The sequence below is a fragment of the Emys orbicularis genome, chromosome 1, assembly GCF_028017835.1.
Source record: "Emys orbicularis isolate rEmyOrb1 chromosome 1, rEmyOrb1.hap1, whole genome shotgun sequence".
In the NCBI taxonomy this organism is placed as follows: domain Eukaryota; kingdom Metazoa; phylum Chordata; order Testudines; family Emydidae; genus Emys; species Emys orbicularis.
In genome coordinates this window covers 357258468-357273877 of record NC_088683.1, presented here as the reverse complement: position 1 = coordinate 357273877, position 15410 = coordinate 357258468, and the positions used below count along the sequence as shown (strand labels likewise).

The 15410-nt window shown below is 41.5% G+C and overlaps 1 protein-coding gene across 1 annotated transcript in view; it reads left to right on the top strand.

Moving 5' to 3' along the window:
- FCHSD2 (FCH and double SH3 domains 2) overlaps positions 1–15410 on the top strand; it is a 239276-nt gene that overhangs the window by 152131 nt on the left and 71735 nt on the right. The window lies entirely within an intron of this gene.

The following is a 15410-nucleotide window of genomic DNA, read 5'->3' as shown; positions in this document are numbered from 1 at the left end:
TTCCGTAACTGGTGTTCTTCGCAATGTGTTGCTCATGTCTATTCCACATCCCACCCTCCTTCCCCTCTGTCGGAGTTGTCTGGCAAGAAGGAACTGAGGGTGGGGGGAGCGTGCAGCGCCCCTTATACCACGCCATGGAGGCGCCACTTCAGGGGTCGCTAAGGCGCTCCCCTACGGGTACTGCTAGGGGAAAAACTTTTGGCACCAGTGCATGTGGCGAGCACGCACACCTGTTGTGGAATAGACATGAGCAACACATCTCGAAGAACACCAGTTACGGAAAAGGTAACTGTCTTTACTGAATTCTGGCAATGAATCAGCATTTTCTGTCACTGGAGTCTGTGATGTCATATAACGATCGATAGGTCATTTGTATAGTTTAGAATTTATTAGTAGAGTCTGCAGAAGTTATGGGAGAATGAGGAAGATGATGTGGAATGTGTGGTGCTTGCTTTTTGATAGAATGCCACTTCGTGTGGACAGAGCTTGGAAGAGTTCATAAATAAAATGGTGGAACAGTTCAGGCTTCATGACAAGAATCAAAACTTGCTACTACAGTGCCCTCCCAGTTCTCCCAGAAGCCTTTCCCAAGCCTAATTTTTAATTGTTGGGAAGTCTGTCTATATCAGGAGTTCTCAATCTTTTTCTTTCTGAGCTCCCCCCCTCCCCCCAACTTGCTATAAAAACTCCATGGCCCACTTGTGCCACAACAACTGGTTTTCTGCATATAAAAGCCAGGGCCGGCGTTAGGGGGTAGCAAGCAGGGCAATTGCCTGGGGCCCATGCCAAAGGATCCCCTGCAAAGCTAAGTTGCCCAGGCTTTGACTTCAGCCCCCGGTGGTGGGGCTCAGGGCCCCAGCCTTCAGCCCCATGCAGTGCGGCTTCAGCTTTCTGCCCTGGGCCCCAGCAAGTCTAACGCTGGCCATGCTTAGAGGCCCCCCTGAAACCTGCTCACGGCCCCCCAGGGGGCCCCGGACCCCTGGTTGAGAACCACTGCTCTATATTATTAGAGTGAACATGATTCCAGTTTGTTTAAATGGAAGACAAGTATGTATATTTTTTTTATAAATTCCATTTCTCTTTTAAGATTGATTGATTTCTTTTCCAGGGAATCGTTTTGTAGAAAATCTTATCTGTCTTTTTAACCACTGGCTAACAAGATTACCAGGCTAATCTGCACACCTTGCTGATTAAGCAATGAATCCATTGTTTGCTTATTCAAAAATAAGCAAAGGCAACAGAGGGATAGTCCTTTTACCGTTAAAGGTGAACTGACTGCTACCTGTTGCTGTGAAAAATTCTGAAATAAACATTGCTGTGGCAGTAGGCTTCAGCTAAATAAAAATTTTCATTCACACGATGTCTCACATAACTCCTGTGAGGTATAGGGAAACAGAGACAGAGTGGTTAAGTGAGTTCATGCAGTCACACAAGTTTCTGACAACCATGAACAGAATGAAGATGTCATGTCTCCTAGTCCTGTGCCTAACCACAAGATTATACCTAATAAGAATAATTTGTTTTCAAAATACAATTTATATAAAACGTCCGAGAGTTAACGAGTTAAGTGAACGAGTCAATGAGTCTTCGTTTAAGATCCTTATTAAAGTTGATAGTTGTTAAACGTTGGCTATACATATTTTCATGGTAGTGCGCATTTTCTTCGTATTGCAAGTCACAAAGGGGTAATCTTTTGTTACCTTGCATCGTGGACTGGAGTCACAGCTCTCACTAACATTTAATGGGGCTTGCATATTTAAGATAGTATGCAGAGTGCTGGAAATACAACCCCTGAAACTGTTCTCCTTATGGTCATGAAGAAAAACCAGAGTGCTTCAAAGTCCTTCTGCTTGAATCTTTTTGCAAGATCCCGTTTGTAATTTTTTATGCTTCATTGCTGTCTTCTGGCCTGTTTTCCCCGTTATACTTCAATACTAGTGAGTAAAATGTGTAGCATAGATCTCTCATTAAGAAGAGATTTTGGTCCTTACACATTTTTCTGTGTCAGACCTAAATGTCCCTCCCTATATGGTGTTTTGTCCTAGCTGACATTGCACCTTATATTTCACATGGGTGCTTTTTCATCTCTGGTGCATTCCTCCAGTATGTGGGAGGAAAGGAAAACCAGGAAAGTTAGCTGGAAATGATTCAAGAAATCCAAAACAACCATCAGAAAAACCTGATAACCGCCATCACAAAAACAAAAAAGTGGAACCAACTACAACTATTCTACTACCCACAGAACACTGCCTCCGGGAGAAACCAGGGCACCAGCACTCACCACATGGACACCACACAACATTTGAACATCATCGGTTTATCAAGACTACCCCTCACTGGAGCTGAATTATCTGTACTCTCTCAGGCCCTACCACCAAACCTGATACAATACCAACATGTAGAACTAGAAAAATTCTTCCACTGACTCCATGTCAAAGAATTCTTTCACAATAATGACGACACTACTCACAATTACTACGTCCCTGCTGACAATCATAAGAAAAAAAAATCATCTGACTGGACCCCACAGAGTGGACAAAACCACATTCTTGATCATTACATTGACTGCTTCAGGAAAAAAATTGGCTGTGAAATCCTTAACAAACATCACATTCACCACAATCTTTCAGCAAGTGTGAAGATTTGACCTATACAGAAAAACAGGAAATATTCCAATATAACTTAAAAATCAGAGACATGGTAAATTATTTATAACTCACTGTTTGTAGAACTCTTAGAGCTTATACATTTCTGCTTAAGTTTCTCCTTCTTACCCTTTTAAAACTTCCCCCCCCCCCTATGTTTTGGATGGACTAACATACGGGTTAACATCAAACAACTATAACCCATACTCGATGGGGACCTGTTTCGGGGTGTGCATACCCCGCACTAGACAAGATAGGGTTAATCTAACATTATGGACAACGGAAGTCCCGCTCCTCAGACTGTGCTGGGCGTGCTCCAACTGCTGCCTTGGTATAAAAGGGAGCAGACCAACTCATTCTAGACTGACCGCCAAGGAGGAAGGACGCTTGGTGGAGACTCCAGCCCAGGAGCTGCCTCAGCCTCTGACTGCAAGAACCAGAGATCCCGAGGCCCAGACCAGAGACCTGTTGCCTATGGCCGGCCGACTGGAATCGGAATCCCAGCCAGCTACCTTCGCTGAGGAGCTCAGAACCCCTGATGACTAACAGACCCCAGCTTCAGGACACGTGGTAGGAAGTGGCCCAGAGAGGCAGGGTGAGTGGTATATCCCACTCGAGGAAAGTCAGCGTGTTGCGGTAGGATCCTCGCTGACTGGGTGGTGACCACACTCACCACATGGAGGGCCCAGGTCCACCTGCCCCACCCCAACCACTCAGGGTGGTGGCCTCTGACTCTGGCCCTTTGGCTACACAGCCAAGACATCAAGGGCAGTTGTAGTGACTCTGGCCATTGAGCCAAACAGTCCTGAGCCCAAGGGCAGTTGGATTGACTCTAGCCATTAGGCCATGCAGCCCTGATTCCCCAGGGCAGCCATACTGACTCCGGCCATTAGGCCACACAACCCTGATCCCCAAGGCAGCCATACTGACTTGGGCCATTGGGCCGCACAGCCCTGACCCCAAGGGCAGTTGTATAGCCTCTGTCCACTAGGCCACACGGCCCCAAACACAAGGGCATCTATATTGACTCTGGCCATTAGGCCTCATGGCCCTGCACCCGAGGACAGCCGTCTTGACTCTGGCCACTGAGTCATGCTGCTTCCAGACTAGGGATAGTCTGGTAGACTGTAATCAAGTTGGTATCACAACTCCAACCCGCCCGAAAAGAGGACAGGGAGGGTGCATACCACACAACAGGACCCTACCCTGAAATAAATCTTTCCTGAATCCCCACTTACAGCCTTCAAACAACACTCCAGCCTCTCCAAGCTCATCATCAGAAGCAAGCTCCCACTGACCAGGACACACCAACTCAAAGCAGCACCAGACCCTGCCAGAACAGATGCAAAACCTGTAGTGTATCTCCACTGCTACAGTGATCAACACCCACCCCCAACACACCTTTCAAGATTCATGGATCCTAGACATGCATATCACAACATGAGGTATACCTCATCCAGTGCACTTAAATGCCCCAATAACAACTACATGCATGAAACCAATCACTATGATCTCAAATGGACACTCACAAGAAAAAGATAAGATAAAAACACCCTATCACCTGTGGTGAACACTTCACAAAGCGATCACTTTATGTCTGACCTATCAGTCCTCATCCTCAAAGGAAACCTGCACAACACTATCCAAAGATGAGCCTGGGAGTTTGTTCATAACTCTGCTAGACACTAAAAATCATGGACTGAACAGAGATACTGGAATTACGGCTTATTACAACAATCTGTAACCCACTAGCCCCACACCCTTTTGATCTATGACCGCAGAGGTGTTAACGGGCCACTCCACTTTGGCCTGGTCCACACTAACCCCCCACTTTGAACTAAGGTACGCAAATTCAGCTACGTTAATAACGTAGCTGAATTCGAAGTACCTTAGTCCGAACTTACCGCGGGTCCAGACGCGGCAGGCAGGCTCCCCCGTCGATGCCGCGTACTCCTCTCGCCGAGCTGGAGTACCGGCGTCGACGGCGAGCACTTCCGGGATCGATTTATCGCGTCTAGACAAGACACGATAAATCGATCCCAGAAGATCGATTGCCTGCCGCCGAACCAGGAAGTAAGTGTAGACCTGCCCTTTGAGTGGTCCCTTAGAATATGTGTTACACTAAACAATCTGTTCCGCCTTGTGTATCTTTCCCAGAGTCGAAGAAGTAAATACCCTTGTAAGCTATTTTACTCTTTTTTTTAAAAAAATACTCAAAATGTGTGCCTCAGAAGATGGCTTTTGAATGCTTCTGTTTTTAAGTAAGGTCTTTAAATAAGAACTGCCTCAAGAGTGAAAAAGCATATTGGAAACAGGATTGGGGATAGATCTACAATAGAGTCATGAGTCATATTATAGAACATAAGAACAGCCATATTGAGTCAAATCAGTGGTCCATATAGCCCAGTATCCTGTCAAAAGTGTTCTTTTCTGTATCACCAGTCATCCAGTACCAGCTTCTGGCAGTTGGTGATTTAGGGATACCAGGAGCCTGGGGTTGTGTCCCTGATCATCTTAGCTAATAGCCATTGATCGACCTATCCTCCATGAACTTATCTAATTATTTTTTTGAACCCAGTTATACTTGGGACCTTCACAACATCCCCTGGCAACGAGTTCCACAGGTTGATTGTGCATTATGTGAGGAAGTATTTCCTTATGTTTGTTTTAAACCTGCTGCCTAATAATTTCATTGAGTGACCACTGTTTCTTGTGTTATGTGAAGGAGTAAATAACATCTCTCCTCTTATGGAAGCTGTTTCATATCAGTAATCATTTTTGTTTCCCTTCTCTGCATCTTTTCTAGTTCTAATGTATCTTTTTTGAGATGGGGTGACCAAAACTGCATGCAGTGTTCAAGGCGTCAGTATAATATGGATTTATATAGTAGCATTTTGCTATTTCCTGTCTTCTTATCTCTCTCTTCCCTAATGGTTCCTAACATTATTTGCCTTTTTGACAGCTGCTGCACATTGAGCAGATGTTTTCAGATAACTATCCATGATGATTCCAAGATCTTTCTTAAGTGGTAATAGCTAATTTATATCCCATCATTTTGTATGTATAGTTGGGATTATTGTTTCCAATGTGCATTACTTTGCACTTACCAAGATCCAATTTCATCTGCCATTTCATTGCCCAGTCACCCAGTTTAGCGAGATGCCTTTGTAACTCTTCGCAGTCAGCATTGAACTTAGCTATATTGAGTAATTTTGTATCATCTGCAAACTTTGCCACCTCACTCTTCACCCCCTTTTCCAAATAATTTATGAATATGTTGAACAGCACAGATCCAAGTGCAGATTCTTGGGTACCCCACTCTCTCCATTGTGAAAACTGACCATTTATTCCTACCCTTTCTTTCCAATCTTTTAACCAGTTACTGACCATGAGAGGATCTTCCCTCTTATCCTATGATTGCTAACTTTGCTTAAAAGCCTTTGGTGAGGGACCTTGTCAAAGGTGTTCTGAAAGTCCAGCTACACTATATTGACTGGATCAGCCTTGTCCAGATGCTTGTTGACTCCCTTGAACAATTCTAATAGATTTGTGAGGCATGATTTCCCTTTACAAAAGCCATGTTGTCTCTTCCCCCAACATACCGTGTTTATCTATGTGCCTGGTAATTCTGTTCTTTACTATAGTTTCAACCTGTTGGCTTGGTAGTGAAGTTAGGCGTTTTTAAAAATCGGCGTTACATTAGCTATCACCCAATCATCTGGTACTGAGAGGGTTTAAGCAATTGGTTACATACCATTGTTAGTAGTTATGCAATTTCATATTTGAGTTCCTTCAGAACTCTTGGAGGAATGCCATCTGGTCCTGGTGACTTACTCCTGTTTAGTTTATCAGTTTATTCCAAAACTTCCTCTATTGACACCTCAGCCTAGGACAGTTCCTCAAATGTATCACCTAAAAAGAATGGCTTGGGTGTGGGGATCTCCCCCATATCTTCTTCAGTGAAGAAAAATGCAAATAATTCATTTAGTTTCTCCATAACAGCCTTGTCTTCCTTGAATGCTACGTTAGCATCCCAATCATCCAATGGCCCCGCTGACTATTTGGCAGGCTTCCTGTTTCTGATGTGCTTAAAAAAATTGCTATTCATTTTTGTGTCCTTAGGTAGTTGCTCTTCAAATTCTTCTGTGGCCTACCTTATTATATTTTTACACTTGTTGGAGTTTATGCTCCCTTCTATTTTCCTCAGTAAGATTTGACTTCCAGTTTTTAAAGGATTCCTTTTTGCCTCTAACTGCCTCTTTTAAGCTGGTGCTTAGCCATAGTGCCGTTTTGTTTTTTTGTTTGTTTTTTATTTGGGGTATACATTTAGTTCGAGCCTCTATTATGGCACTTTTAAATAGTCTCCATGCAGCTTGCAGGCATTTCATCCTTGTTGACTGTTCCTTTTAATTGCCATTTAACTAGTTCTCCTTTTTAAAATTAAATGCTGCTCTGGTGGTCTTTATGTATTTTTCCCTCTACAAGGATATGAAATTTAATTACGTTATGTTTGCTATTACTGAGCTGTTCAGCTCTTTTCACCTCTTGGGACCAGATCCTGTGTTTTACAAGGACTGAACCAAGAATTGCCTGTCCCCTTGAAGGTTTCAGGATTAGCTGCTCCAAGAAATATTCTTTTACGGTATCTAGAAATTTTATCTCTGCATCCCTTTCTGAGGGGACACATATCCAGTCAGTATGAGGACAGTTGAAATCTTCCATTATTATTGTGGTTTTTACCTTTGTAGCCTCTCTAATCTCCCTGAGCATTTCACAGTCATTGTCACCATCTTGGTCAGGTGGTCAGTAACATATCCCTACTGCTCTAATTTGTTCTTTGGGTTTTTTTGAGCATATATTTCAGAATGAAAACCAGTTGTGCTTTGTTTAATAGCAAGGAACTATTTAAAGATATTTGTGCACCTTTCATTATATAAAAAAAATTCCTTTCACAGCCTGACAAACTTCACTAGGTAGCATTAGTAACTAAAGCACTTTTTCCCTCTAGTCAGAGCCTCCATAGTGCGCTAAATATTATGCTATTGGCTGTTGGAGGAATTGGGAGAAAGCGGGATCGCATCAATAGATAGAATACTTGATATTCTTTGACATTGTGGTTTCATTTGTGGGGGTTTTCTGTGTATCAGTCACCTGTTAAGTACCTTCCCTATTTACTCTGTACTTTTTGGCTTATTTTTGGTATGAGGAAGTAAAATTGTTTATACTGGCTGTCTTGTGCTTGATTAAGTTTCTTGTGATGTTGCAGACTTAAACGAGACACCAGTTATACATAATTTTCCTTGAACATCATATTTGTACTTCTCTTTTATCTCCAGTGTGTTTGGGTGCCATTGCTTTAGTTTGAAAAGGCAAAATTCTATAAAACGTAGATAAGTCTCCTGCCTACCGCTCACTTCTGTGAAAGTGGAGCAACTACATTAACCAAAGATGCTAGGATGGGCCACAAGGGAAGAGGCAGCCTCTGTGGCTGTCTGCACTAAGCATGTTTTTCAAAATTTCCCACCAATGCTAACACCAGTTTGCCTCCATCATTGTTAGCAACTTTGGGAGTCCTGAATTTTCAGCACTGTGTCATCTAACCCTGTTCACAGCAGTTCTAACTGTGAGTGTTTAAAACAGCATCAGCAACTGCCATTAGGTTTACTCTCAGACTCGAGACTTTGCTAGCACCAGTGGAGCTGAACTGGTGTTAGCAATTGTAGAAGGGACCTGAAAGACCATCTAGGGGCTTCATAGATTTTGGCTAACACCTTGAGTTATTCCCAGAAATTGTTTAGTTGCCAGTGCAATGTCAGACAGTTGCTTGGCTTTGGTCAGTCCATCCTACTTAAATGATAAATTGGCATGTTCTGCGTTAATTCAACTTTCAAGTGGTTCCAGGTATTTTACCACCAATGCTGTATTGTAGATGTTCAGTATATGGACTAACTGAGTAAAAGATGCAGGGCTTGCTTGAATGTGTATGTTCACACATGCATGCGCTATAACTAGGTATACCACCATGTTGTTGCTGCCAGAAATTCTTTTACATACTCTTACCATCGTATTACGTTTTTAAAATGTAGGTTAAAAGTAGAAAACTTCCAGTGTACTTCTGGTACACAACTAATGCTATACTAAGTCATAAGTAGTAGCATGAAAAATATTATATCACCAGGAAAAGTTCACATTTTTGGTATAATTGTTGCTATTATAAATTCAGCACTTACTATTCCCTTCCAGTATTAGGATACCTCAGTTCTCTCAATTATAAAAGGGGTAACTAAAGAGAGAACTGTTTTTTTCATTTCCTCCTTTTACATCCAGCTGTGAGCTAGATGTTAAGCCACAGTCACGCAATAAGTTCTCTACCAGTGCCAGGTGGGCTGGTTTTAAAATGCACTAGCATTCCAATAAAAGTGTGTAGACAAAAATACAATTTGTGTTTCTTTCCAGTAGTCATCCCTGTGATCAACTTCCACATGCTCATGTGTGTGGATTTTTTAACTTGCACTGTTTATGTGGTTATTTATCTGCATAAAATGTTGCATAATTGAAGATTTTCAAATTACCAAGTAATTGTGCTCCATTATCTAAGCTTTCATTTAAAAAAAAATGTGGGTGCCTAAGCTTTGGCCCCCAAATCCCCTAAATAGAAGTGACTTGATGTTGGAAGTGCTGAGCACCGACAAAGCCTGTTGAAGTCAGACACCCCTGCAAGTCCTCAAGCCGGTTTTTATGTAAATGCCTAAATATGGATTTAGGACCCTAACTGTAGGCACCCACGTTTGAAGATGTAGATGTACGTTTCTAACCCTCGTGACTGTGAAGATAGTTGTAAATACCTTTGTTGCATAGTTTGGTAAACTGAGATAGAAGAAAAACTTGAGTGAAACAACATCATGCGTTAAGGCTAGTGTGATCATCAGGGTATAATTTCTTCTCAGTTAGGGGTAAATAATAAACATGCCTTCCCTACCGTAAGAAGAGATGACGATTTAAATGTCAACATTAACTATTTCAGTGACAATCACTTTAACGCAAACATCAAGATCAATTTACTTGTTTGTCACTTTTGGAGGTAGTGGTATGAGTTTGGGTGGAATGCACTACGCAGCTTCTCACTGTCTAGAGATGCTGGGGTGGGTAAAGACTCCCATTTGAAATTTAAAGTAATCTCTGCCCCTATCCTAGAGGGGAGTTAAAATGGAAGTTCAGTACCAAAAGCCTGAGCTGCCTTCTGCAAACCAGCTCCCGTGCCTTCCTGGGTGCCAAGACCTGAGTATCCTCTACCGAGCTCTACCAAAATGTCCACCTTTCTCCATTTTGACAACTTCTGCAAGGTAGTTACTTGGTTCAGTGCAAAAATCTGCAGCACATTTAACATTGTAAAATTTGGAGCAGTGAGATGTAAATTAAGGTGAATATCAAAATTAATGAATTACACAAGATTGCTATATTGATTGGCTTGGATTGGAGGGGGCAGTTGAAAAGCTGAAGTTAGCCAGTGTCAGTCTCCTCCTCAGCATGCTAATGTAACTCTTCCATTGCACACAGTTACAGAGAAATGACTTGCTGTGCAGCTGAGCACCCCTTCCCCACTGTTCTCTACCTCTTTTTCCCACTCCCATAATTTCTCCTTACTTGCCCTCTGAACTCTGTCATTGATGTCCCACTGAGAAGAATGAGGGAATCCTCAATCTTAGCATTTCCTCTTCAGACTGACAGAGCACCCATCTTTATTTTATCTGAGGATGATTGATTGGGAAACCCTTCCGTTCTGATTGATCAGCCAAGTGACTCACTAATGATCAAGATAATCCCTTGTCTGTGGGGGCAAGGCCCCCATTCACAGGCCCTGATGACCCAAGTTCTAGGGAACTAGAGTAATTGAAACTAAACCATCTAAATAGTCATGCCTAGAGCAGCTATCGCTAGATCAGTCTGGGTACTTAAGCATTTTAACTAGAGCTGTGCGGAGGGTGGAAATTCCATTTCACAAAGGATTTTGAAATTTCAAAATTTGGCTTCATTCCAAATTGGAATGAAAACCGAAACATTTCAAAATTTCCAGAAAAGAAAAATTCCTAAAAAATTTTCATTTTGGATTGATCAAAATGATACACTTTAAATAGAAACATTTCATTTTGATTTTTGACTTTTTAAAAACGTGTATAATAAGGTGGGTGAAATATCTTTTATTGAGTCAATTTCTGTTAATGAAAGAGACAAGCTTTTGAGCTTACACTGAGCTCTTCTTACCTCACTCACATTGTCTCTCTCATATCATGGGACCAACATGGCTACAACAATGCTGCAAACAAATATAATATATAATAGAATACAAAATAAAATTTCAAAATGAAAAGGAGCTTCAAATTGAAAAATCAAAATGTTTCCAGTAATATTGCAATGGGACATTTCAACATTGTTGGAACATTTTTCCCGTTTTTCTCCTAAACAAAATTTAGTGAAATTTATGCAATTTTACAGTTTCGATGGAACTCCCATTTTCCAGTGGGAAATGGTTCAATGCCTAATACACGTACTGTAGTGCAATCTCTTTATCATGAAAGCTGAACTTACAAATGTAGCATTATGTACAAAAAAAATAACTGCATTCAAAAATAAAACAATGTAAAACTTTAGAGCCTACAAGTCCACTCAATCCTACTTCAGCCAATCGCTCAGACAAACAAGTTTGGTTAAAATTTGCAGGAGATAATGCTCCCCGCTTCTTGTTTACAATGTCACCGGAAAGTGAGAACAGTATTCACATGGCACTTTTGTAGCTGGCATTGCAAGGTATTTATGTGCCAGATATGCTAAACATTCGTATGCCCCTTCATTCTTCAGCCACCATTCCAGAGGACATGCTTCTATGGTGATGATGCTCATTAAAAAAATAATGGGTTAATTACATTTGTCACTGAACTCCTTGGGGGAGAATTGTATGTCTCCTGGTCTGTTTTACCTGCATTCTGCCATATATTTCATGCCATAATAGTCTCGGATTGCAAACTCCTCTTCTCACTTTCAGGTGACATTGTAAACAAGAAGCAGGCAGCCATTATCTCCTGTAAATTGTAATCAAATTTGGTTTTCTGAGTGATTGGCTGAAGTAGGACTGTGTAGACTTGTGGGCTCTAAAGTTTTACATTTTTTTTATTTTTCAGTGCAGTTATTTTTTGTACATAATTCTACATTTGTAAGTTCAACTTTCATGATAGAGATTGCACTACAGTACTTGTCTGAGGTGAATTCAAAAATACTATTTATTTTGCTTTTTATAATGCAAATATTTGTAATCAAAATAAATATAAAGTGAGCACTATATACTTTGTATTCTGTGTTGTAATTGAAATCAATATATTTGAAAATGTAGAAAACATCGAAAAATATTTAAATAAATGGTATTCTATTATTGTTTTAACAACGCGATTAATTGCACGATTAATCGAGATTAATTTTTTTAATTGCTTGACAGCCTTATTATTTATTTATTTGTATTATGATAGCACCCACAAGCTTAGCCACTGTCCAGATAGATAGTGAGGCACCATACCTGTCTCAAGTTGCTCACAATCTAACAAGACTAATGAGAAATAAAAGAAGGAAGAGAGGTGAAAAAACATGCAGTCCATTTCTAATTTAAATATCCATCATCCCAAACTTGGCCATTACATCAGACACTTTTTTGTGGGCATCACGGTAGATTTGGGTCTTTAAGGAGAGGGTAGTGCTCATGTAGACTAATTCATAGAGTCATCCTGTATTCCAAAGAAGTTTAATAACTGTTAGTCATTCATATTTCATTTCATGTAAGCCTTGTCCTATGGTTCTCTGTGAAAGCACCTACAGGAAAATTAAATGGTATTTTTGTAGTTTTTTGGAGAGAGCTGCAGACCCACAGTGCATATTACTTATATATTTCAAAATTTGCTAGTTTGTTCCATTAACTTCCTGGGTGTACAAGTGGAGGGAAGTTACTTCACAAACAGCTTTTGCAAATGCTTTCAAAACTTAACATTTTATATTAATTGTGATATTTTAATAGTTGTTCTTTCTAGTAATTTAGCCTCTAGAATGCCTGTTCTGTTAATGAATGTCCCATATTGTGTGATCTAAATTTAGATAATTTAGAAGACTTTTGTTACTGTGACTTAAATAATGTGCCAGTCACTATGATCACTAGATGAGTTAATGACATGAGACACACTGTATGACTGAGTCTGTTGAAACTGCTCTGTTTTGGACTGGGTCTGAGTGGGTGATTATATTGTCCTTTCACCTCTGACTTTTAACCAAAGCCACAGTGCAGGCATGTACAAGCTTGTCTCATCTTAGTGCCTAGTAGATATTTGTACATTACAAAATGCAACCATGCACTCTGCTCATTAGCTGGAATAACAGGACTGCAATGAATAAGCAGAGCTATGCATGGAAGTTTAGACAGCACCTTGTCTGCATGGCTACCAAGTTCTCAATTTTCATAATAAAAGCAAAAGCACAAGACAAAAGGTGGGTTGGAATAAGTATTGTTATCCTTGTTTTACCCAGATTTCAGGGAGAGGAAGCTGCAGGAAGGGGCCGCTGCTTTCCGGTGGGTGGGGGCAGGCAGCGGCGCTGCTGCTTTCCAGGAGGGAAGGGCTGTCTGAGGGGGGCATGACTCAGGCTGTTCTGGGATTTTGCATGCCCCTCCCCCCCGGCATGGATTGTCTGGTAGAATCAGGAATTGAACTCTGATCTCTCTGGAATCCATTGTCTTAAGCACCAGACCATTCCTTACCTAACCGTGTGTCCCAAAGAAGAGACATATTTAATTTTGTACTATTTTTAAGAATTATTTTTGTTACTTTCTATTTCCAGTAACATCCAAAATGTTAGACTCATTGTCCCTGCCTTGAGGATCTCACAGTCTATAGGCGATAGATCTACAGAAGATAGAGCAAAGGAGTATAACACATACAACAAGTAGTCGGGGTGGTTGGTCATGTCACAGTAGTAATATTATGACAATGTAATAGGTTATTTTTAATAGGATATTAAAACTATTCCTAGGTTATTCCTGAAACTTGTCAGACAATTTTGCATAGGTGTCATGACCAAAGTAGGTCTTCAGGAGGGATTTGAATGCAGGAAAGACTTTACAGATGTGCTCAGGAAGGGCATTTCCTGCATAGGAGGAGGCATGGAATAAGAATGGAGACGTTTGTCTTCTCCTTCTTGGTAGTCCATCGATCCGATGATGACAAATCTGTGCAGATCATCAGTTGTTGGTCTTATGGTGTGCCCTCTGATGGCTGTACAAGCCAATTCTAGAGGTGCACATTTTGCTGCAGATGGTGCATGGGAAGTTCGCGGTCAGTGGATTGTACGCTGCTGATGCTCTGTGACGTCGTTCACGTGCCTCTTGTAGACGCCGGCAGCGGTCTTCCTCAAAGGCGATGCAGGTATTTCTGACTGTTGCACGCCACTGTGGTCTATCGCTGGCGGTGTACTCAAGGTCCCTAGGTTTGATACTGCTGTACTGCAGATTGGCTTTGATGGTATCCTTGTAACGTTTCCGTGGACGACCTATATGCCGGATGCCCTGGGAGAGCTCGCCATACAGAAGCTGGTGGGGGATTCTGTTGGCAACCATGCGGCTGACATGACCGGTCCAACGTAGCTGTGACTTCATGATCATCATTTCGATGCTTGTCATCTGGGCTCTCTCGAGGACTTCGAGATTGGGCACTTTGTCTTGCCAGCGGATCTTCATGATGTTACAGAGGCAGCGCATGTGAAATGCTTCGAACTGCTTGATGTGACGCCTATATAATGTCCATGTTTCGCACCCGTACAAAAGAGATGAAAGAACAACAGCTCTGTACACAAGCAGTTTTGTTGACATCCGGATGTTATGGTGATTTAAAACTTTGACACGCAGACAGCCAAGTGCCTGGCTTGCTTTGGATATTCGTGCATTGATCTCATTATCCAGTGATCCATCACTGGATATGACACTACCCAGATATTTAAAGTTCTCCACTACTTTCAGCTGAGTGCCGTCGATGGAGATACTCGGGACAGAAGCATTTGATCCAGGTGCAGGTTGATGGAGAACTTCTGTCTTTCCGAGGCTGATAGTTAGTCCGAAAAGTTGCGAGGCCTCAGCAAACTTGTTGACAATGTGCTGAAGATCATTTTCAGTGTGAGCCATGAGGGCACAATCGTCAGCAAAGAGTGCCTCAAGAAGGAGTTTCTGCACTGTCTTAGACGTTTGTCTAAGAAGCTCACAAATGGGTTTAAGTGCTGGCATAATTTTGGGGTGAATGAAGATGACTTTTGGGGGGGAGGCAAAGGTGAATAAGTAGAATAGAGTAAAGTTAAGCAGGGCATGAATCTTGAACTTGATGCAATAAAGGAGGGGAAACTATTGGGGAGGTGATGTGATCAAAATGACTGACTAGGAGGATGGTCCTCACTGTAGTAGCTTATATGGAGAAAGCAATGCAAGAATTGAGGAAGTCAGGGAGGAGGTGTTTACAGTTATCAAGATAGGAGACTGGATGAGAATTTTAGCTTTAGGGATTGATGGAAAGGACAGATCTTAAAAATTTTGTGGAGAAAGAGGAGGCAGAATTTGAAAATGGCTTTAATGTGTGTCTGTGAAACATGTTCAAAGAGCCCATTCTGAGTTGAAAATAGGAATTTACCAGCTTGTTTAAAATCACACTGAAATGTGTTGAGAGCAGTTACCAAAGTGCTTTGCTCTGCCCA